Raw genomic sequence first — 23,906 nt, 5'->3', positions numbered from 1 at the left:
TGCATGAACACAGTGAAATTAGTGGCCCTAGTGAAAAAATTGTTTCTTTTGCCAGCCCCAGCCCCCCCCCCCCCCCTTCCAAACTTTATTTCAGAGACTAGAAACTGGAAATACTATGTCAATTACATGTATATTGTTTTGTTTTATAGCTTCCAGTTTTCTTTTTTTTATATACATGTTCATGTTCAAGGTATCCTGGTTCCCTATCACTATATCAGTTTGGAACAAGTATTCTTTGTGATGCACACTATGTTACATAATCTTCGATCACACAGGTATACTTACAAAATTTCTGTCTTTTTTGTGTATACTATATCTCTCTATCTGACTTACGTTGATGGCTTTCAAGTGTCACCATGTGTTCAAATTTCTTGTGTATGTGCCAATAGTTTGCCATTTGACCGGCTACAAAAACAACCTGCCTACACCACCGGCCATCCGGCGCCAGACAGTCGCGCCCAGCAGGGCACGGTCTACAATTGATCTCAGAATCATGAAGACAATACAGTCAGTCAGCCCCAGCAGTCTTCATACCAGATTCGCCGGAATGGTAAACACATAAAATGTGGCGACACTCAGATTGCTTGCAGGTCGTTTCGCCATGCATAAAATAGGCGAAAATCAACGGAGGTCAGTTGCCCCACCAGGCACTCAAGCCCATTGATCTACGACCCTCTTAGTGTTCGCGGAAGTGCATCCTTCTCCCCCTCCCTCTTCCCACGGCCGCCGGAAGTGCAGTGTGCCGTGTTCTCCGGTGCTCACCTTGCAACAGGTCACTCAGGGAAGTAACAGAGGAAACTGAAAGCAAGACCACATACAGTTCCCAACATGCATAGCAATCAAGTGAAAAGTAATTTGTGCTCTCAGTACAAATACTCTCATTAGAATAACCTTATCTGGCCCATTCCCAACTTGAAATGATAGGAAACATTAATAAAATTGATGAAAATGAGAGGCGACATGTGTCCGATATAGCTCTGTTCAATACGTACATTATCCAAAAAACGATAAACATACAGGGAAAGGAAACAGGTATTGATTACCGAATAAATAAGCAGAGGTATTATTAAAAAGGCTCCAACTGCCAGACTACGGAAAGCGTGAGGAACCATCACTAGTTGGAACACCTCTTCAACACCAAGCGCAAGCCGGCCGAAGTGGCCGTGCGGTTAAAGGCGCTGCAGTCTGGAACCGCAAGACCGCTACGGTCGCAGGTTCGAATCCTGCCACGGGTATGGATGTTTGTGATGTCCTCAGGTTAGTTAGGTTTAACTAGTTCTAAGTTCTAGGGGACTAATGACCTCAGCAGTTGAGTCCCATAGTGCTCAGAGCCATTTGAACCAACCGAGCGCAATACAGGACCCATTTCCGAAAACATATCGATCTGACGTCTAAAAAAAAAGACAAGGATGTGCAAGGTTGTCATTAAAAACGAAGTACGAAGCGAAATGAGTGTCAAGTGGCGTTACTTCTACCACAGAGCTTTCGAAGGGCAGAACGACTAAACTTTAGGGGTGTGGATTTCATCTTATTAGAAATGCAGTCAGGGGAGCATTTCTGTTTACAACTCCGTTTTTTATTGGTAATATCTAAGTTGAGCCGACGTGTATTTACATTCCTTCAGAGGTAGTCACATCTGAAGACGCCAACTAATATTATTGTTTCTCTTAAAGTATTGCTAATGTGTAAAAAGTTATGTATATATTTTGAAGTATTGTTTCACACACCATATACAGGGTGGTTATAATTAAACTTTCGAAATGCTGTAGAAATAACAAGACTCGTCAGGATGACGTAAAATTTCAACGGGATATTATCGGAGAAGCGGGAAAACGTATGGCAGAAGAGAAATAAATAGTGTGGAAATTGATCAATATATGGCGCAGTACGTGTCAGAATACGTTAATGAAAACACCTTTCATGCGCACGATCCATTGAAGTCGGTATAAATAAGTCGGATACAAGGCTTTTCCTCCTTTCATGACGTTCACCATGACTGCTGTGTTAATGCAGGATCGCGCTCTGCTTGTAAAGCTGTATTACAAGAATGATGACTGTGCACACGTCGCTCTACATATGTTCCGAACACTGAAGGGTTTGAAAAGAGGCATTACTCCGATGGTTGCCGTAGGTCTGGAGAAAATGATTCGGAAACTCGAGGAGACGGGTTCTTTTCGTGTGCAACCTGGTAGAGAGAAAAAACGAATTCATTTCAGGTCAGAGAAGTCAGTGGTCACAGCAGTGCAGGAGGAGACGTGTGGTGGTGTGCAAACGTGTAGTGCACGGAGAATTGCCCGAACATTGGAACACCCATGAGCACGGTGCGTAAAATCGTACGATACATCCTTCTTTGCCATCCATTCAAAATTACCCATGTGCACGAGTTGCTTCCTGGTGAGCTGCCAGGAAGAGAGGCCTTTGCTTTAGAATTTCTTGCTCGCATGGAAGTGGACAATGACTGGCCGTGGAAGATTTTGTGGACAGACGAAGCCCACTTCCAAGACAGGATATGTCAATACACACAATTGTCGAATATGGCCAACGGAAAATCCACACACAAATCAACCAGTACCGCTTCATCCTAAATGGGTCACCGTGTGATGCGGGTCTACGGCATCATTGGTCCTAGGGCCCTATTTTTTTCGAAGAGACAGGTGCTTCCGATCCTGTTACCTGTACCGTTACTGGTAAGATCTATCAGTGTCTTCTGCGCAACCATGTCATTCCAGCTCTCCAACAGCGTGGATGTGTGGATGGGCTCACTTTTATGCAAGATGCCGCACCTCCGCACATTCCAAATCCAGTTAAGCAGCTGCGGAAGTGCTGGAATTATCAGACGTCCCGATCCCCTGATTTTAATCCTTGCGACTTCTGGCTGTGGAGCTATCTGAAAGATGTTGTGTTCAGTGTTCTGACTGCAGACTTGGCTGCATTTAAGTCACGCATTGCGCAACACAATCTGAACGTTACCCCACTTCTATCAGTTGTGGAACATGTTGTTTCTCGATTTCAACTTGTTGCAGGAAACGATGGACAACATACTGATCAAATGTTGGGCCAGTCACATGGAAATTAATAATCCGATTTGATTTTCATTGATGCTTTTTATGCGGTTTTTGGCCTCGGGACAATTAAAAGCCGATGTGATTGATGTTTCTTATGCGGTTTTTGGCCTCAGGACAATTAAAAACCGATTTTTCCCTTCCAATGTGGTATGACCTTGCCGTGGTGGATGGGCTTACGTAACTAACAGAAATGGTTCAAATGGCTCTGAGCACTATGGGACTCAACTGCTGAGGTCATTAGTCCCCTAGAACTTAGAACTAGTTAAACCTAACTAACCTAATGACATCACAAACATCCATGCCCGAGGCAGGATTCGAACCTGCGACCGTAGCGGTCTTGCGGTTCCAGACTGCAGCGCCTTTAACCGCACGGCACGTAACTAACAGTATCAGACCTGCACACCCATGCATACTGAGTAGTACAGATTGTTTAAAGTTAAACGTACACCTTAGGCATTGTTGTATGATTCCTTTGTCATTTGTAGTCGATCACTATTAAATTATGATGCATACTGCGCCTTCTATTGCTACATTATGTAACTATTTATGTTTCTTCTGCCACGCGATTTCCCCCTTCTCCGATAAAATTCCGTTGCAATTTGGCGTTATTCTGACCAATGGTGTTATTTCTACAGCGGTTTGAAAGTTCAACTGTAATTGTAAGCACCCTGTATAATATGCCCAAGAACTAGTTTTAACCCTCACAAGAGCCGGCCGAAGTGGCCGCGCGGTTCTAGGCGCTGCAGACTGGAACCGCGAGACCGCTACGGTCGCAGGTTCGAATCCTGCCTCGGGCATGGATGTGTGTGGTGTCCTTAGGTTGGTTAGGTTTAACTAGTTCTAAGTTCTAGGGGTCTAATGACCTCAGCAGTTGAGTCCCATAGTGCTCAGAGCCATTTTTTTAACCCTCACAAGAGCAGAATCATGTGAAACGAATACACGTGCATACTGATGTTGACCTCGAAAGGGCGATCTGCAGTGATTGCTATGGAGAAGAAGAACTTCCAAGCCGAGATCAGCTGTAAAAATCTTTATTGTAGTTAACCAGTTTCGGTGAAACTAAGTTACCATCTTCAGATCTTGATATAGGTAATTAAAATCCTATTGTGCCAGCTACACAAGGAATCTTTCCATTGAATTTAAAGGTACATGAAACATGAAATGAGCGATGCGTTGGTATGTCAAAATTAAAATTACGACGTGCATCATAATTCGCCAAAACCTCGTTCCCATAACATAATACGTCATGCCTTCCAGGGCACCACAAGACCATCTGTGTTGTGGCGCCCTCGTAGTCATGAAGTGTTATGTTGTGGGAACGATGTTTTGGCGAATTTTGATGTATATAGTAATTTTAATTTTGACATGCCGAAGCATGGCTCATTTTATGTTTTATGTACCTGGAAACTCAACGTGACGATGCTGTATGTAGCTGGCACAAGATGCTTGTAAGAATCTTTATGAAGATCTGAAGACGGTAACTTAGTTTTACCGAAATCGGTTGTCTGCACTAAAGTTCTCCAAAGCGATCTCGGATGAGAAGTTCTTCTTCTCATAAGTAATAAACGTGTAACTACCTAACAATTATCCTCAAGTCGGCTTGTATTACGATCGTTTCGGTAATCACGCATGCCCGTTTCGCACGCACCGCCTCTTGCGCACGTATTTCGTCGAACTAAATGATAGAGAGGGGCTAACCGTCCACCTGCGAACTCAGTCCGTGCTGACAAGGGAACCTCCCCATCGCACCCCCCTGAGATTTAGTTATAAATTGACGCAGTGGATAGGCCTTGAAAATCTGAACACAAATCAATCGAGAAAACAGGAAGAAGTTGTGTGAAACTATGAAAAAATAAGCAAAATATACAAACAGAGTAGTCCATGTGCAAGATAGGCAAGATCAAGGATAATGTGAGTTGAGCAGCACCGTGGTCCCGTGGTTAGAGTGAGTAGCTGCGGAACGAGAGGTTCTTGGTTCGAGTCCTCCCTCGAGTGACAATTTTACTTTTTTTATTTTCGCATAGTTACGATCTGTACGTTCATTCATTTACGTCTCTGTTCACTGTAATAAGTTTAGTGTGTGTGTTTTGCGACCGCACCGCAAAACCGTGCGATTAGTAGACGAAAGGACGTGCCTCTCCAATAGGAACCGAAAACATTTGATCGCAAGGTCATAGGTCAACCGATTCCTCCACAGGAAAACACGTCTGATATGTTCTATACGACACTGGTAACGACATGTGCGTCACATGACAGGAATATGTTGTCGACCCACCTAACTTGCACACTTGGCGAATGGGTAAAAAGATTCTTCTACCTTGCCCGATTTAGGTTTTCTTGTGGATGTGATAATCACTCCCAAAAAAGTGATGAAAACATAAGAGTTTGTCACATAAACTGCAACAAATGAATGCAACAGTTTCACAGTCGCACAGTTTTCCCTGTATTCTGTCAAAACATACGTTTTTACGTTTTCAAATGTTTCCGTGTGTAGACCGTCAAATCCTGCATATGTCGAAGCAAATCTAAACATGTCCTGGAATTTTGGAGAGCGAAGTTGATTATGTGTGAGTGCCTGAACTTTAATAATTGTCTGAAAATAAAAAATTAAACTTTTCACTCGAGAGAAGATTTGAACCAAAGACCTCTCGTTCCGCAGTTGCTCACGCTAACCACGGGACCATGGCGCTCGCAAGCAGACGCTCTCCTAGATGTTGCTAACCTTGCGCATGGCCTGCTCAGTTTGTATATTTTGCTTATTTTTTTCATAGTTCCACACAACTTCTTCCTGTTTTCTCGATTGATCTGTGTTCAGTTTTTCAAGGCCTATCGCTGTGCCAACTTATAACTAAATCTGAGGGGGGTGCGATGGGGAGGTTCCCTTGTGAGAGTGCCGGCAGCAGCTGGAGCACGCGGTGCGCTTTGCTGACGGCCGACGACGTGGGGCTCGCTTCTGGAAGATGTTACCTGTTGTGAGGTCCGCCGATGACTGTCAACAGCCCGGTCCCCAGATCAGCCGCAGTAGCGTCAACGTCCAACTTACCCTTTCCGCCCTCTCGCTGCACAAGGACGCACACAAGCCACCCCCCGGTCCAAACAGCTCAACTGTCCTCCCACATAATGTACGGCTGGACGTCGATTATAAACCGTTAGAGGAGTAGTTTCAAAATCTTGTTTTTCGTAAAGCTTGAGCCAGGTAGGTGCCCACACTGCTTACACAAAATCGAAGACATCATCGAATAGAAATTTCTCAGAACATCTTGCCTATTGCAGCAATAAAAGGCTAGCGATGACAGTTTGCTGAATGCCATCATCACTCGGGATGAGAAACGGTTTCACCACTAAGAGGCGAAATACAAAAGGCAGTCCATGGAATAGCAACATGCAGATGCTTCAGAAAAGAATAAATGTAAGACGAAGCCATCTGTACAAAAAGTGTTGTGCACATTCTGCTGGATAGGCAAGGTGTGGTTTGTTTTTAGTTGTCTCAGAGCCTAAAGCAGTTGTCAGTTCGCAGTTGTGTCAAGAAGACGCTAAATAGGCTAAAAACCTGAATTTTTACAATCGGGTCAGACTTCCACCACGGTACATCAGGCCCCATTATATTTTTGCGACCACGCAACTTATTGCCAAATCTCGCTGGACTATCTCAGGATATCCACTGTGCAATCCTGATTTAGTACGCTCATGCTTCTATCCCTTTGGGTCTATGAAAGTTGTTTCATTTATTTATTTATTAATGCATGTCCTCTCTCTAAATTCAACAGCACAACTTAAAGTATGAAACTACATTTATGTTTCCTATTCTAACAATCAGATTTTATGTTTTTCTTTCCTTATTGTAAATACTCAATTCACTTTACAATATCTAAATTAATATTTTCCTTGTCTCTGTTTTTCTTCTCCTACCAATGCTCTGACATTTAGATGTCTGCCCATACGCTTCCCTATATTTATCCTTCGCCCTTTTTCCACTCCCAGTCGGTTGTTCCTTTACTGTGGCAAAAAAGCCCCATGTTTCCGCTATTTCATCTATTTTAACATATATTACCTTTTACAACTGCTACTATTAGCGTTATGTTACTATTAGTGTTATTAAAACTGCACGTTCTACTCCTACTATTAGCACTACAGCTACAGCTATTAAAAACGTAAATCAGTATCTACATACACACACCGGAAGATACAGTATGCCGGCAGCAGTGACCGAGCGGTTCTAGGCGCTTCAGTCTGGAACCGCACGACCGCTAAGGTCTCAGGTTCGAATCCTGGCTCGGGCATGGATGTGTGTGGTGTCCTTAGGTTAGGTAGGTTTAAGTAGTTCTACGTTCTAGGGGACTGATGACCTCAGATGTCAAGTCCCACAGTTCTCAGAGCTATTATAACAATTTTATTAATTTTTTTTAGATACAATACGCTTCCTGTTCCACTAGCAAACAGAGCGGAGGAGAACGACTGTCTATTTGTCTCCCTACGAGCCATATTATCTTTTATGTTCGTGATCTTTAGGTGAAATGTACGTTGGCGGCAGTACGATCGCTCTACGGTGAGCTTCAAATGCTGCTTCTTTTAAAATTTTGTCGATAGCGTTCCTGCTAAAGAACGTCGCTTTCCGTCCGAGGACTCCCACTTGAGTTCCCGAAGCATTTACGTAAAACTTGCGTGTTGCTCGAATCTACCGGTAACAAATCTAGCAGGCTGGCTTTGAAGTTCTTCGATACCTTCCTTTAATCCGACTTCGTGGGGATCCAAAACACTCCAACAGTACTCAAGAACAAGTCATACTAGCGCTGCATATGCGGTCTCCTTCACGAATGAGCCACACTCTCCTAGAACTCTTCCAATAAACCCAAGTCGACCATTCGCCTTCCTCACTGCAATCCTTACATGTTCGTTCCGTATCATAGTTTTCATTTCAAATACTTTACTACGACTAAAATGTAACTAGTTTCTTTGTACGTTCCGTACCAGATCGGCCCTGTTATTGGGTTCAGATGGACGCTGAGACCGTAGTTCCCCAATTCAAACGCTGTGGTTGCTAGCCTCAGCTGGTTTATATATTTTAATGGCGCAGCCTGTGGGCTCGCGTTTATCTTGGGGAGTGGTAACGAGAAATTGGAAAAACGACGGCATGTCGCTCTGTTTAACACTAATACTGTGCCTTCTGTATGTGTTGTAGTTTCCATGAAACAAAATGGGGGCATTAGTTTCGTATTAATCCTTGTATACAGGTTTATTTATAAGAACCTACAAGGTTCAAGAAGATTACGGTGCGAAAATGGCAAGAAAAACAATAAAACTGCACATGTCAGTGGATAGACCTCCTCTCCAAGTTTCGATTCGCTATCTGTACCATGGCGTAGTTCCACTAGGGTAGAGGCGTGCGAGAACATGAAGATACACTGAGGGGACAGAAGTTACGGGATAGCGATAAGCACATATACAGACGGCGGTAGTATCGCGTTCGCAACATGTGTAACGGCAGTGCATTGGCGCAGCTGTCGTCTGTCCTCAGGTGAATCACGTGAAATGGTTTCCGTCGTGAGTATGACCGCACGACGGGAATTGACAGACATGGAACGCGGAATGGTAGTTGGAGCTAGACGCATGGGACATTCCATTTACAGAAGTCATTATTCCAAGACACACAGTGTCAGGAGTGTGTCACGAATGCCAAATTTGGGGCATTACCCCTCACCACGATCAACGCAGTGGCCGAAGCCCTTCACTTGACTGCCAAGAGGAGCGGCCTATGCTTCGAGTTGTCAGTACTAACAGACAAAAAACACTGCGTGAAATAACCGCAGAAATCTGTGTGGGAGAGTATGGCGAAATTAGGCGTTAATGGGCGGTGGCACCCGACGACCGACACGGGTGTCTGCTAACAGCACGACACCGCCTGCAGCGCCTGTCCTGGGTTTTTGAGCAAATCGGTTGGACCATACACGACTGGAAAACCGTGGCCTGGTCCGATTAGTCCCGATCTGAGTTGGTACGAGATGATGATGATCATGATGTGTGGTTCGTTTGGCCCTCAACTACGAGGTCATCAGCGCCCATACAAAGTCCCAAATTTTCACGCAGTCCATTTTTTGTTTCACAATCCAGTCTCACTGTCACGAATGGTGATGATGATGAAATGATGAGGACAACACAAACACCTAGTCCCCGGTACGAGCTGATGGTAGGGTTCGAGTGAGGTGCAGACCCCAGCTAACCAGGGACGCAAGTTGCCAAGAAGACATTCTCCAAGGTGGTGGTGCCTCCATAGTGGTGTGGGCGGCGTTTGCACAGATTGGACTGCGTCCTCTGATCCATCTGAACCGATATCTGACTGGAAATGGTCATGTTTGGCTACTTGGAGACTATTTGAAGCCATTCATGGGCTTCATGTTCGCCGGCCGGAGTGGCCGAGCGGTTCTAGACGCTACAGTCTGGAGCCGCGCGACCGCTACGGTCGCAGGTTCCAATCCTGCCTCGGGCATGGATGTGTGTGATGTCCTTAGGTTAGTTAGGTTTAAGTAGTTCTATGGGGCTTATGACCTCAGAAGTTAAGTCCCATAGTGCTCAGAGGCATTTGAACTTCATGTTCCTGTCCGCAGCTCGTGGTCGTGCGGTAGCGTTCTCGCTTCCCACGCCCGGGTTCCCGGGTTCGATTCCCGGCGGGGTCAGGGATTTTCTCTGCCTCGTGATGACTGGGTGTTGTGTGCTGTCCTTAGGTTAGTTAGGTTTAAGTAGTTCTAAGTTCTAGGGGACCGATGACCATAGCTGTTAGGTCCCATAGTGCTCAGAGCCATTTGAACCATGTTCCCAAACAACGATGGAGTTTTTATGGATGACAACGCACCATGTCAACGGACCATAGCTGTTCATGATTGATTTGAAGAACATTCTAGATAGTTCGAGCAAATAATTTGGCCACTCAGTTGGTGTGACATGAATTGCACCGGACATCTATGGTATATAATCGAGATATTATCTATGTTACTGCACAGTAGTAACAGGCCGAATAAGGTTATTGTAATGAGAGTATTTGTACTGAGAGCTCAAAAATACTTTTCACTTGATTCCTATACATGTTAGGTTACTTCCCTGGCTGGCTTGTGCGAGACAAGCATCAGAGGACGCCGCACAGGCATTTCCGGTTATGGGCTGCACTTCCCTGAATTCTGAAGGGTTCGTACAATAGGCTTAAGCGCCTGGCGGAACGACTGACGTCAGTCGAGTTTCGACTATTGTATGCAGGGTGAAATGACCTGCGAGACATGAAACTTCCTGGCAGATTAAAACTGTGTGCCCGACCGAGACTCGAACTCGGGACCTTTGCCTTTCGCGGGCAACTCCTCTACCAACTGAGCTACCGAAGCACGACTCACGCCCGGTACTCACAGCTTTACTTCTGCCAGTATCTCATCTCCTACCTTCCAAACTTTACAGAAGTTCTCCTGCGAAACTTGCAGAACTAGCACTCCTGAAACAAAGGATACTGCGGAGACATGGCTTAGCCACAGCCAGGGGATGTTTCCACAATGAGATTTTCACTCTGCAGCGGAGTGTGCGCTGATATGAAACTTCCTGGCACATTAAAACTGTGTACCCCACCGAGACTCGAACTCGGGACCTTTGCCATTTGCGGGCAAGTCCTCTATTAACTGAGCTACCCAAGCACGACTCACGCTAAGCCATGTCTCCGCAGTATCCTTTCTTTCAGGAGTGCTTGTTCTGCAAGTTTCGCAGGATAACTTCTGTAAAGTTTGGAAGGTAGGAGACGAGATACTGGCAGAAGTAAAGCTGTGAGTACCGGGCGTGAGTCGTGCTTCGGTAGCTCAGTTGGTAGAGGACTTGCCCGCGAAAAGCAAAGGTCCCGTGTTCGAGTCTCGGTCGGGCACACAGTTTTAATCTACCAGGAAGTTTCATTACAGCGCACACTCCGCTGCAGAGTGAAAATCTCATTCTGGAAACCTGCGAGACGTCTGAGTGTCGACGCAGTTTATGTGTTTACCGTTCCGGCGCGTCCGGAACGAAGATTCCTGGCACCGACTGACTGCATTATCATCTTGATTCTGAGAATGATTGTGGACCGTGCCCTGCTGGGTGCGACTCTCTGGCGCCAGATGGCCGGTGGTCTAGGCAGGTTGTTTTCATAGCCGGTCAAACAACAAGTTCATTGCCCTCAGCTGAATAGCAGAGGCATGATTGGTCAACTTAAACTGAGGCTGGTTGAGATCATAAAGCCCTGCTCGAAATTGGAGGGATCGGTCGCTATTGACGCGAATGATGTTCTGAGACAGTGTGGGGGAGTCAGAACTGAATGCTGATTTACGGTTTTCGAGGAGAAGAGGGAGTTTAGCAATGCTGGATTCGCTGCTTACATCGCATCACAGAAGGGGATTTCGGGATCTGATCTTCCTCGGAGTCGGACGGTCTTGCGACTTGGTCTCTCGTTTTCGGAATAACTTAGAATTCTCGGACAGCCTTCGCAGCCAGGGGTTGACACAGAGTTGCTGCACGGCAGAAGTCGGCGACTACATCATCAGGACGCTGCCTACGGACGACGTGCTGCAGATTTCAGTACTGGTACAGTATTTTGCGGCTCCGGCATTGTAGGAACTTATCAATTTTATACTGAATCTCTCAGCAGCACGCGTGCTCGCTTTGCTACGAGTTACTTGCTTACTTGTTTCTCCATGTGATTCCATTTAAGCTCTCACTACTAATTGCGATACTGCTATATAGTCGGGATTGATTCATTAGGACCTCCAGTCATTATGGTCAATCTATTGCATCACAGAGAGTAGGAGCCCCTTGTTGTCGAACCAACATAATATTTCAGTATACCCCATCCTTTAACCTAGTGTTTGTGTCGCTAACCATGTGCATTTATGTTCGGATGTACCAGGTGATCAAAACGTCAGTATAAATTTGAAAACTTAATAAACCACGGAATATGTAGATAGGGAGGAAAAAATTGATACACATGCTTGGAATAACATGGGGATTTATTAGAACAAAAAAAAAAAGTATTGCTAGACGCGTGAGAGATCTCTTGCTCGCGTCGTTTGGTGATGATCGTGTGCTCAGCCGCCACTTTCGTCATACTTGGCCTCCTAGGTCCCCAGACCTCAGTCCGTGCGATTATTGGCTTTGGGGTTACCTGAAGTCGCAAGTGTATCGTGATCGACCGACATCTCTAGGGATGCTGAAAAACAACATCCGACGCCAATGCCTCACCATAGCTCCGGACATGCTTTACAGTGCTGTTCACAACATTATTCCTCGACTACATCTATTGTTGAGGAATGATGGTGGACATATTGAGCATTTCCTGTAAAGAACATCATCTTTGCTTTGTCTTACTTTGTTATGCTAATTATTTCTATTCTGATCAGATGAAGCGCCATCTGTCGGACATTTTCTGAAAGTTTGTATTTTTCGGTTCTAATAAAATCCCATGTCATTCCAAGCATGTGTGTCAATTTGTACCTCTCTATCTACATTATTCCGTGATTTATTCAGTTTTCAAATTTATACTGACTTTTTGATCACCCAGTATAATAAATCTCACTGTAACATTTAATCCACATATCTTTTGGTAGATATATGCAGATTCCCATTTCCTGTTGTTTGTTATGATGAAGTGCTCTTTTTTTGAGTCGATTACGATTTGTATTAAATTATTGTGAGTGTGCAGTCCTTATTTTACCAACTAGCAGTGTCCACTATCATTTCCTTCCGTTACCGTTGTGGGCATAATTAATTAGCTGGTAGATAAGGAGGGGGTCGAGTGCATCTCTCGTTCTCATGCAAAATTCGTCTGAATTAAAGAGGTACAGACTCTTCTCCACCTCGCCACGTCGCACCTTTGGGTGACGCACTATCCCTTGTTATGTGTCTCTTGCCTGTATGTCTTGTAGTTCTCTTCTCAAACTATAATGGTAGTTATGAATAACCCCGTATGGTTAAGTGAAAAAAATTGTGATGCTCTACTTGCGCCAGTGAGTGTATCAAAAGCGCGGCGCCAGTTGCGTAGGCCGCGGACGCTGCTGGGAGGCGCCGGCGTCCGGCATTCGGCTCACGTGCCGCAGCCGCCCCGGGTCACCAAAAGTGTTTGTAGCCGCGGGGCGGCGCGCCGCCCTAATGAAATATGACCCCGCTCTGTGGAGGCGGCGGTGGGAGGTGGCGCTCCTCCCCCATCCCCGACCGGCCCGGGGGCGGAATTACAAGTGAGACGCACACGTGGGGCGGCGTTATTCAATTTCTCTTATCTGCGACGTATGCTAAACGAATCACGCGACGACGAGCTCCCTCGTGGTCGAATTACTATAAAGTGTCTGCACCTCCCAAGACTTTCAAACCCACGACATTGTTCACTCGACTGGAACGGTCCAACAAGCCCAGAGAATACTGTCTCAGTACCGCTGGTCTCAAGGCTACTTGGGCGCCACGAGCATACTGTCATACTTACAGAATTAATTTTTCACTCTGCAGCAGAGGACGTGCTATTTTGAAAGTTCATGACAGATTAAAACGAATCGAACCCGGAACACTTTCGTATGCGATGATGCAAGACTCACGACCACACTCGCAGCTTTACATTCGCCTCTACCTCCCTCCAACCTTCCAGACTTCAGTTGTCCTAGATTACTTGCGGAGAAGTGGCTTAAAAAATGTTCAAATGTGTGTGAAATCTTATGGAACCTAACTGCTAAGGTCAACAGCCCCTAAGCTTACACACTACTTAACCGAAATTATCCTAAGGACAAAAACACACACCCATGCCCGCGGGAGAACACGAACCTCCGCCGGGACCAGCCACACAGTTCATGACTGCAACGCCTTGACCACTCGGCTAATCCCGCGTGGCAGAAATGGCTTAACCACAGCCAATTCCAGTAGAATATTCATTTTTCTGCAGGGTGCTGGGTGATTTGAAATTTCCCGGCAGATCAAAATTCTGTATCGGGCCGGGACTCGAACACGATATCTTGTCTTTCGTAGGCAGTGCTCTTACCAGATAGCTATGGAGGCACGATATGCGACCCGGTGTCTTATTCCTACGCTGTAGCTCAGCCATCTCTCCGCAGTACCCATTCTCGCGGAGGTGCTAGTCGCACAAGGTGTATACAGCTTCTGTGAAGTGTGGAACGTAGCAGAGGGATATTGGCAGAAACGAAGCTGTGAGGGCAGGCCAAGATAGTTCAGCTCCTATAACCACTATCTGCCGAAGACAAGATTCCCAGCTTTAATCTGCCAATGTGCTTCAAACCACAAACCACTCTGTTCTTTATGCCAACTTTAGGTGTGTTCATGTGACCGAACACCCACATTTACAGTTACCAGTTTTGCCAATATCTCTCATTTACTTTCCCTTAATAATAATTGATAATTGTTTCCCCAGTGCCAAAGTAGCTGGTCATTTAGGGTTTAACAGCTGTTCCACAAGCCTGTCTCCAGTGTTATAAGCGTGCATCATTCTTCTAAGGTCTTTGTTTGTTTTTCTTAACTTATGTTGTCAGTGTCATTTTTCTGCTCTATCTTTTCTGTATTTTTCAGAGTATTATTTATTAATTAGTTTTTATATTTGTTTCTGTTGCACTTTTAGACAGCATGCCTCCTTTTTATAATTAATAATTTGAGTGAACTAATATCTACACTTCAATTTAATAATGCTCCTTACTTATTTCCTCTTCATTAATTTTCCAATTTCTGTGTGTTCCTTATTTCTATAGAGCTCACCACATAAAAAATCCACAGTAGCATCCCTATCCGATTTTGGGGACATACAAGTAAATAATTGTTTAGTTTATCACATGTTCCAAAAAAGGTGACTGTTGACAGTAATATATTTAGTAGGACAGCACTGTTTTCTCATTTCGACGCCTGTAGTCTTTAAGGTTCCGTACCTCAGTTGGCAACAATGGAACCCTTGCAGGATCACTTTGTTGTCCATATGTCTGTCTGTCCGGCTGTTAAGACCCCTTTTGCTCAAGAACGGATTGAAGTATCAACTAGAAATCTATGTCAAATACTAACGTTTACGGTCTCTTTACGTTATATGATATTTAAGCTTCTGAGTAAAATGGTTCAAATGGCTCTGAGCACTATGGGACTTAAAAGCTATGGTCATCAGTCCCCTAGAACTTAGAACTACTTAAACCTAACTAACCTAAGGACAGCACACAACACCCAGTCATCGCGAGGCAGAGAAAATCCTTGACCCCGCCGGGAATCGAACCCGTGAACCCGGGCGTGAGAAGCGAGAACGCTACCGCACGACCACGAGCTGCGGACAAGCTTCTGAGTAAAGGCAGTTACAGAATATCAGTCTCTGCCTTTCAAAGCTGCGAGGAATAGGCAGAAACAGCACGTGGTTCGGATTACATGTTATACTGTAGGTGACCTTTCCCCGGTTAGAAAACTGGGCTAGATTAGGGACACGCAAGTTCCCGAAGCGGCGTCCAATAGAAGGGAACTGCAGATGGCTGTTGAGCCACACTAAATTATTGTTAATATCTACAAACATAATAAAGTTGGTACGGAACACTCAGAGCACGTGTGGTATTCGCATTTGTACATTTTTCTTATGGTATCACAAAATTAAAAAATAAAAATAAAAATTGGTATCGGTGGTTTACGGCATTTCAATCACCAGTTCTCCCCGATTGCGAAAACATTCTGTTGGCTCCCACCTACATAGGGAGAAATGATCATCACGATAAAATAAGAGAAATCAGGCATCGCATCGAAAAATTTAAGTGCTCGTTTTTCCTGCGTGCGGTTCGAGAGTGGAACGGTAGAGAGACAGCTTGAAGGTGGCTCATTGAACCCTCTGCCAGGCACTTAACTGTGAATAGCAGAATAATCCCGTCGATGTAGATGTAGATATACCTTCGGCTTGGAAAGCAACATTCCGACAGCTTCAGGATCCAGCAGAATATGCTTTATGATGCCCTAGCTCAACAATTCCCAATCCAAACTGTCTTCTCTGCGCCTTGTCGCTCGACGGACACACATAACACTTTGCACGTAGTAGGTGCAGAACGTCAGCAGGGATTGCTAAAATGTCAAGGTTGCTGCCTTGCAACTACCCTGAAATGAATACTGAAGGTCTTCTTAATGACATTAATGTTGCTGCAAGCTAGCCACATTTACAATTTCATCATGTAATCACAAGCAAGAATCCTATTCTAGTCACAGAAACCTCGACTCCTATTCAAGACATTCATTAACTACTAGATCACTCAACACACATAAACCCTGTCTGTCAGGAATGGCTAGTTATATTCTCTGATAATCCCTTACTTTACAATTAACTGAATCACAAACTGATAGGTACGGGGAAGACAACGTTGAACAAGCAGTGTATGGATGTGCCACATGTCTCCAGTGTAGCATATCACACAAACCTGATGTGGTCTCTGCACATCAGAGTTTTTGCAGCAAGAAGTGTCCTTTCGAACTATTCATCTCCAGACATGCCTGTGGTTGCCTTAGCCAGTCAGGAGCCAGCACCTCTCAGCATCTTACTCCTACCTCTGCCATTGTTTTTATATTAACTGTATGTTGGATAAGAGTAAAAAATGTCCCTAAGTGACAAGCTGCAACATGGCACTCTTTGCCTGTTTGTAATGAATCCGACAATCCTTTTTACAGTACAGAGAACATCCGCAATTCAAGTAGCGGCCTGTGTTTCGTCCATTTTGTATTGAGGCTATTAATAGCGCATTTTTGGTGGCAAGGCGTTACGTTTGTCTCCACGGGGATCCGGCGCCTTCCGGGCCAAAGCATTTTCGTCCCATCGTACCCCCTTCGACGCAAGCCTTTTCCTGGCAACACGAGCTGCTGTGACGAGACGTCCTCTCACGTCATTAACTGGCTATTTCCGTTCACTATAAAGGCATGTTACGTTGCAATGTGAATTACTTTGACGTGTTACTAAAAATTGGAAATAAAAAATTTTAAAGGTGAAGTTTTGTATCTCCCAGAGAAGAACGACATTTCTCAACGTATATTCTTCTTTCCATGAACGCTCTGTCGAGGTTAACTTCTCAATTCGTTTCGAAGGACCATTCATGTTCCGAAGTAACAGAACGCGAGAGCAGCGAAGGCTGTGACACGACGTCAGCCAATATCCCACTGACTAGGACCGCACCACGACGGGAGCGGCCTCTACAAGAAGAGAATGTAAATGTAAGCGCCGCCACTGCGAGCCACGAGGAGAGCAGAGAGGTCTAGATGAGCACTGGCACTAACGACAGCAGTGACTTATGAGCAAGTGTGAATGCTTGCATGGAAACTGTATATAGTGAAGGACACTGACTGTTTGCATGTCGCTCATCGCTTGCGACAACTCACTGTAAATCCAAAGTTAAGTATTTTCAATTTTCGTTGTTGTAATACAGGCTATTAATGTGATTTGCTTGAATTGTTGTATGGCTATCCGAGAAGGCAGCATCTTTTAGGCACCCTATAACAGACGAGTGGGCAGGACGCCACAATTCCCATACGGTTTGCACAAATGGAAATATTTTAAGTAGTAGTTGGGAAAGCATAGTCTCAGGCATTATTGGCTACCTTGATTGTGTGTAAGCGGCTTCTTGTGTGCTTCAAAGTGTAAAGACAATGACTGATGCGGGAGGCACTTCTCTTTTTGATAGATCTTTTACACCTTCCCAAAGTGAGAAGAGTGATTCGTTGTTGAGCTCTCGGCTCTTCTCAGCCAAAACACAGTAAGCTCGTAGATTTTCAAGTGGAGTCGATTTCTAGTACAATACGGCTCCTGATGACCGAGGGAAACATTACGAAAACCTTCATCGGATTCGGCAGAACTAAATTCAGTTTGAATATGTCGAGACATTTCTGGCAGATTCTCACTTGTATCATTTTATACCATTACATCTTTATTCATTCGTCACTACTGATTCCATTTAGTATTTGATTGCTATTGATAATTTATTTGTTGAACACTCTTGTAACTGACCTGGGCGTGAGTCTCCTTCGCTCTCTCTGTCTGTCTCTCTCTCTCTCTCTCTCTCTGTGTGTGTGTGTGTGTGTCTTTCTCTCTGTATGTGTGTGTATGTGTGTGTGTGTGTAACTGCATGTACGTTGCAGGCGTGGAGTCTGTAGTCTTAAGATTCCACAGCGAGAGCTGTCACTAAACTACGGTTTGGGTTGCAGCAAATAAATATTAAATTTATATTCTAGGCGCATTGGATTGATGGATTGTCTGGCAGAATACAGACTATACCACATGGGCTAAATAGGCTAGCCTATGAAATTTTTTTCAGTTCACATAGTAATATTTCTTGTGACTCATTAAACTCTCCAGTATGAAACATAATACAGATTAAATACGTAAACGAAGTGAGATTCAGCATTCCATTTGTCATCATAAAAGGCCTTAAAATGACAGATACATGCATCACAGATCGATAACTGCACTTCTTAATAGTAAATAATCACTAAAATATATAAAAGATGCATTTAAAAGGAACCATGCAGCACAAAACTCTTTACAGACTCATACGCTCATGCACTTTATTAGCAGTTTCTGATGTCACTGGTAATAGTTTCACGTTGCCAATGACTATTAATCCTGCATATTATAATATATTACAACTTTTTTTCCAAGTTCTTCCAAATAAATACTTCTCTATTATCGGTAAAATACTTCTAATGTTTAAAAATATTGTTTCCGCTTTATATGACGTTACAGTGAAACAAAACTATCGCACTGGTGTCGCTAGGAAGTAGTCTTCCACATCTGTCTAATTTTCCTCTGCCCCAGACCTCGCATTACCAATAAAATGTCACTCCACAGCCTCACCATTAACTTACTTTTATTTAACAGAAATTGTGATTCCAACATATACAAGTCATTGCTCTGTAGTAAAAATATTTACAGTTAAAATCTGATACCTATCTTCTAAAATCTGGTGTTTTCTCGCAAAAAAATGTCTGGTTAGGAATAAAACATGTACAAGGATTATGCTTCTACGTGAAATGAGAGCAGACTCCAATGAAAGATCCGCTTCGTAGAGTCGTTTGATCGCTGATAAAAGGTTATGGAAGTGTGAGCAGATATATCGAAGAGTGTGCGGGGTTCTAGTATTGACAGTGCTACGACGTAGTCAGATGTACCCGTCGAGCATCGCTGGTTCCGCGGAACATTCGGAACAGAGCCTTTCTTTTTCTGCGGGAGGCACTGTCTTGCTGAATCGTTCAGCAATGCCCCAGCAATACCGTTCAGGCGCCTCAACGCGAATAGAGAATGCCTTCGTTGAGACTTCGTGTCGAACAATGGTATACAGTCGAGTCGCACAAAGTGTTTATGAATAGTCTGCAAATGAGAACAAAATATGGGTTTCGAGGTTTCCCGTCAGATGGTAGGCCAAAAGTGAGTGATTAATCCGTTTACTCAGGTCGGGTAAGCGTAATCACACACGTAATCAGTGAACAAATCAGTATCGTCATTCGTAATAAGATATAAGATGAACATCAACAAAAGCAAATCGAGGATAATGGAATGTAGTCGAATTAAGTCGGGTGATGCTGAGGGAATTAGATTAGGAAATGAGACAAAGTAGTAAAGGAGTTTTGCTATTTGAGGAGCCAAATAACTGATGATGGTCGAAGTAGAGAAGATATAAAAGGTAGCCTGGCAATGGCAAGGAAAGCGTTTGTGAAGAGAAATTTGTTAACATCGAGTATAGATTTAAGTGTCAGGAAGTCGTTTCTGAAAGTATTTGTATGGAGTGTAGCCATGTATGGAAGTGAAACATGGACAATAAATAGTTTGGACAAGAAGAAAATAGAAGCTTTCGAAATGTGGTGCTACAGAAGAATGCTGAAGATTAGATGGGTAGATCGCATAACTAATGAGGAGGTATTGAATAGAATTGTGGAGGAGTTTGTGGCACAACTTGACTAGAAGAAGGGCTCGGTTGGTAGGACATGTTCTGAGGCATCAAGGGATCACCAATTTAGTATTGGAGGGCAGCGTGGAGGGTAAAAATCGTAAAGGGAGACCTAGATATGAATAAACTAAGCAGATTCTGAAGGATGTAGGTTGCAGTAAGTACTGGGAGATGAAGCAGCTTGCACAGGATAGAGTAGCATGAACAGCTGCATCAAACCAGTCTCAGGACTGAAGACCACAACAACAACAACAACAACATTCGTAATCAGTAGCATCCGCTGGCGGGCTACATTAGATGCTAAAGAATTATTAAAGCTACCGTAAACTGTTACAGAATGATAGTTTAAGCGGGAAAAGCAATACAATAATGGAAAACTTCACGTAAAAGAATAATTTAAATTTAACATAGATTGATCTAACCATTGTTAGGAAGTGCATTGTTGACGATATTAGTAAACGTAGAAAATAGTATGAACTGTTATCCTTTCAAAGCACCTAAAACTGAAGAACTGTAATATTCGTAAAGAAAAAGGGATCGCCGCAATATATAGCAAGAGAGAGGTTATATTGGGACACAACTTTGGTTCTCTATTTGCTGCAATAACAGCCTGGATATGAGATTCCACTCTGTCCAATGCAATATACATTTCTGTAAACAAATTAAACTATACAATAGCTAGCAACAATTTTATTAACTAGTTAAGGGAGTCTTTTAGTATGATCCGCCACTTGTATTCCATGGTTCAACAGGAAATCCTCAATCAGGATGTTTGTTCAGATGTAAGAGAAGGCCTCACGGCAATAATAATGACAGGTGAAATACTAAAAGGCTAATTATACCGACGTAACGCAAAAGCACGACTACTGTTCGTGGGTTACACCTTAGATAGGCACTCGTTTGGCAACATGACACTGTCGTGGACAATTGATAGTAGCCAACAACTACACACACGATAAAGCCTCACATAGATTAGGTATTACACAACCATGCCACCGGCAGTACCCGAAATAGCGGCCTTTCGTTACCTGCAAATTAGGTTATCGAGTGCAGATAGTGTGGTCAGTTAACCGAGTACACAGATTATAATCCCATTTGTTCGTCGGTGTGTCACAAACTGAACAAGTGACGGCTTCGATTACCGTGCACGGGATCTACAAGTACGACTAATGACGGCGAACACCTGTTAATAGCAGATTCAAGTGTGTTATTACAACTAACAAGCAGTGTAATCCAGGAAAGCTCTTAGCTGCTGAATTCAGAACGCTTTGCTAGGTATTTCTGGCTTGGTATCTAATTTCCTAGTTGGTCACCCGAGAATACTAACTAAGTCACTCTAAGACTAATTGTATAACTGTAAAATTTTATCTGACAATTTATTCGCAGATGTGAATGTTTTTCGTTTGATGCAGAAGTTTTTTGTATATTGTGTGTGATCAGCTGTGGAGAACACAATATATTTCAAACACAATATTTTTATACAAGTGAAATATATATTTGGATAGTTTAAAAAAGTACTAGAAAAGAGGTAATAAGAATGTCCATGAGTGCATCTGGGCAATTTATTTCACATAAACTGACGACAGCAGTAAAATTATTTTGCCACAATAATTTCGAAGTTAACAGTCCAATTTATACATTCTTATCCATTATTTTTACGACGTTATTAACGAAGGCTACAATCAATAATAAGATATATATGTAAGTTCAAATTGAGTGGCAACACATCAGCTGCAGTGTATGATCTGCGGAATATGTTTGGAGAAGAAAAGTCAGAGAATCACTGTACGTTTTCACAGCGACAGCAAACTGTATACGGCAATAAGATCATTTTCAATAGCAAGAAGTTTTGTCCTACCATAAAGGTCCATTCCGAGGCAGTCTAATGAAACTTGAATAGAGAGTGAAGACAATAGGTCACAATTATAAGTATTATGAAAGTGGTCCATGCATCCTGGTCATGGCATCACGCCAAACGCATCCGTTTTAGTTGTGGTGTTAACGGCAACCTATGCATGGGACGTTTGAGCCATGCGCCTCTTGTGTTCATGCCGTTTATTGCTTGTCATCTTGCGTTTACGCCACTGTTGCCTTGTTTATTATTCGATTTACTGGCGTCACTAAGTTTCTGGCTTGCCTGCCCGTGAGTGGCAGCAGCAGCGCTTATCCATAAGAGCACTGTCGTATTATGTCTGCAGCGACCGCTAGTATTTCCGAGTCGTCGTGTGTTGGGAGTTGAGTCGGGACGGAGCCGCAGTGGGGTCCGGACAGCCATGACTCTCCCGACCATTGCCGACACACGTGACTTGAGTCGGAACGACCTTGATTGGTCGTTCGGTCGGTCGTCTCGTCGGACGACGTGAGTTTGGTCGCCGACTGCTTCTGGGCTGTCCGTGTGTGTCGACTTGTGATGCGTGCTTGTTGTTCCACAGTCACTGGTTTCAGTATTGTTCGAGTTGTTTGTGGAAGTGTTTCGTGGAACCATGCGTAGCTTGTGTGGTTTGACTGAGCAGCTATTTTAATGCTGTCTGTGTGCTGCAGGCAATTGATCGGTTGGGACGGAGCAGCGAGGAAGTCTCCGCAGCGCCAGGTCAGGACAGGACCACTGGCGGCATGCATGCGCGGTTGGATTGTCAGGTGCTAGCTGTGAGAGCTACAAAGTTCGTCGCCCACCGAACCTGGACACTGAAGTTGAGTGATCAGTTAACCCGTTATGAAACCTCAACTGCTGTGACATCTCTCTGATCAATTGATTCGGCAAAATTTTGCAGCCGTCTTCCTGTATGGTCTCTAAATTGGTTGTTACTTATCAGTGAAGTGCATCAGCGGTATTTTCTGCCTTGTGGCCGATAATGCCCCAGTTACCTGCCCTGGTCGTTAGTGTAGTTTTCTGGCAGTGTGTTTTTCCTCGCTGTGCTGATCCTGTCCAGAACGGCATGTAGTTCGACAGTCTTTTGGTTGTTTGTTCATATTTTTTTCTTTGAGTGGTTATTGTGCCTCGGCTGTTTTTAGATGCCAATTTTGGCAGATTTAGTTCTGCTGGTATCTTCGTCCTCAGCTGATACTTTCTGTTGCGGTGCTGTTGGTCGGGCAGATGGGAATTGATTACGTTGTTGGCCGGTCCTTCAGCCGTCCCTGAGTCGGATTGCCATCCAATTGTTTAAACTTACTTTTGGCTGCCTGTGTCACCTCACATTACCTCCTCAGGCCGACCCTTGGAACACTTCTGAGCTCCACTATTCTGTTGCTTTTAGATTGTGATTTTCATTTTAGTCTGAAGTACTGTGCGAGGCCTTCAGCCGTCTACTAATTTACTTTGTTTTCATTTTGAAATAAGGCTTTCAGCCATCTTTAATTAAAATTTGAAAATTTATTTCTTTAAAACATTTTTTTTAATTATCTGAAATTCTTGTTATCTAGGCCGTAAGTCCTGAGTTGTTCAGCGTCCAGTGTGTGGCATTCAGCTGTGCCTTTATGTGAAATGTTTTTAAGATAAGGCCTTAAGCCATCATAAATTAAAATTTGAAAACTGGTTTGTTGAAAACTAAATTTTGTTAAAAAATGTTTTATCTTAAATTCTTGTTATCCAGGCCCTATGTCCTGAATTGTTCACTGTCTTGTGTGTGGCCTTCAGCCAAGTATTTATTTTCTCTTTTAAAGGCCTTCAGCCATGTGTATTCTTTAAAGCGATTTTTAATAACTTGTGTTCAGGCCTTCAGCTGTTCTTGTTTTGGGTGTGGTTTTGGGCCCTAGGCCTTCAGCCATATTTTTTTTTAATTTGACCCTGTAACACCATAGCTCTAACGATCTACTGATTTATTTTGCTTTTATTTATTTAATGTTACTTCTGTAAATGTGTGTGATTGAATGGGTAACACATAACTGTATATTTCTTTTTTTTTAATATGTGCAAATGTTCTGTGTT

Source organism: Schistocerca nitens, chromosome 5 (assembly GCF_023898315.1).
Source record: "Schistocerca nitens isolate TAMUIC-IGC-003100 chromosome 5, iqSchNite1.1, whole genome shotgun sequence".
NCBI lineage: Eukaryota > Metazoa > Arthropoda > Insecta > Orthoptera > Acrididae > Schistocerca > Schistocerca nitens.
This window is presented reverse-complemented; position numbering follows the sequence as displayed.